Consider the following 2,089-nt stretch of genomic DNA (forward strand, 5'->3'; position numbering starts at 1 on the left):
AGAGACTGGAATATTTCATTGGCATTAAAGGAAACGCTCTAAGCTGGTTTAAGTCCTATTTATCAGATCGATTTCAGTTTGTACATGTTAACGATGAGTCCTCCATGCACGCCAAAGTTACTCATGGAGTTCCTCAAGGATCTATCCTTGGACCAATCCTCTTCACTTTATATATGCTTCCTTTAGGCAATATTATCAGGAAACATTCCATAAGCTTTCATTGTTATGCAGATGATACTCAGTTATATCTATCGATCAAGCCAGATGAAACTCATCAGTTAGCTAAACTTCAAATGTGCCTTCAGGATGTTAAAACCTGGATGACCTGTAATTTTCTCATGTTAAACTCAGATAAAACTGAAGTTATTGCTCTGGGGCCTAAGCACCTCCGTGACGCATTATCTAAAGATATAGTTTCCCTGGATGGCATCGCCTTGGCCTCCAGCACCACTGTGAGGAATCTTGGAGTTATCTTTGATCAGGACATGTCGTTTAAGTCTCACATGAAGCAAATTTCAAGGACCGCCTTTTTTCACCTACGTAATATTGCGAAGGGTTACTTGTGGTTCCTAGAGAATCTGAAAGTAGACAAGGAGCCAGAGCGTTCAGCTATCAAGCTCCTCTCCTGTGGAACCAGGTTCCAGTTTGGGTTCAGGAGGCAGACACCATCTCCACATTTAAGAGCAGGCTTAAGACTTTCCTCTTTGATAAAGCTTATAGTTAGGGCTGGCTCAGGTGAGTCCTGAACCATCCCTTAGTTATGCTGCCATAGGCCTTGACTGCCGGGGGATTTCCCATGATGCACTGAGCTCCTCTCTCCTCTACTTTCTCTCCCTCTGTTTGCAACCTCATCCCATTATTGTCACGTTCGCTGGGTGAGTGCAGCAGGAGTGAGCCCAAACGCAAGACACTTGTGAGCTGAGATGGAGTTCAAGGTTTATTTATCCAACGCACAAAACAGGCAAGACAAAACTCACAGGAACAGGAACTGGTATCATCCAAAAAGCAGGTAACGGGTAGCAACACGACATGAGACAATGACCGGACAGGGAATGAACAGAAACACCAGACATTTATACACAGTGACTAACGAGCAGGGCGGGAGCAACACAGGTGACTGGGATCAGGGTTAACGAGGCAGAGAGACAGAAGGGAAAACAGAGACTAGCAGGCAGGCAGATTACTGAGGGGGGAAAAGACAAAACACAAGTTACTCAACACTAAACATCAGAGTAATATAAACAAGCGGACAGATCACAAATGAACTAACACCAACAAGGAACACAGACAGAAACTAAGGTAAAACAGAACTCAGACATGGGCAAAACACAGAAGTACACCGACCAGGAGTGAACACTAAGACAAGAACTAAGGTACAGGACTAAGATACGAGGCAAGACAGATACTAAATAAGATGTGGATGAATAATAAAGGCTAAACAGAGACTAGAGCTGAACAAAATCAGATTACTGAAACTGGCAGAGAACATAAATGACACCTAACCAACTAAAACACAGGGATCATAACAGACAAAACCTAAATGAGAACACAGAGTACCCAGCAGACTAAACCCAAAAGATGCAGAGAAAGAACTAGAATCAAATACTACGACAAGAACTAAAACACAGGACTAGGAACACAGACATGGAACAAAAACCCAGACTCTGCAACAAGACACACAGACAGGACTGAAACCGAGACACGCTCAGGACAGGATCGTGACAATTATTGCATGTTACTAACACAACTTCTCTCCTTTCCGGTAGTCTTGTGCTTTCTCGTCCCTCTCCTCTCTCCTCCTATCACTTCCTGCAGGTGTTTCTGGCTCTGGAGCTGTGGAGTCTGGATCTGTGGTTGCGGGTCACCTGCTGCCCCCGTGTTCCTGCTCGACACCCTCTGCTGCAACAACTATTGTTGCTAGTCCTATTGTTATTATTGTTATTATAATCATTAACATTACGATTGTTATCATTAACACTACTATAAATATCTGTACTATTTTTCATTTAGTCTATAGCAACATCACCTTCACTGTCTGTACCTCTGTGTGTATATTGTGTAGGCTGGCCCCCCCCCCCCCCCCCCCCCC

Source organism: Micropterus dolomieu, linkage group LG09, assembly GCF_021292245.1.
Source record: "Micropterus dolomieu isolate WLL.071019.BEF.003 ecotype Adirondacks linkage group LG09, ASM2129224v1, whole genome shotgun sequence".
Lineage (NCBI taxonomy): Eukaryota > Metazoa > Chordata > Actinopteri > Centrarchiformes > Centrarchidae > Micropterus > Micropterus dolomieu.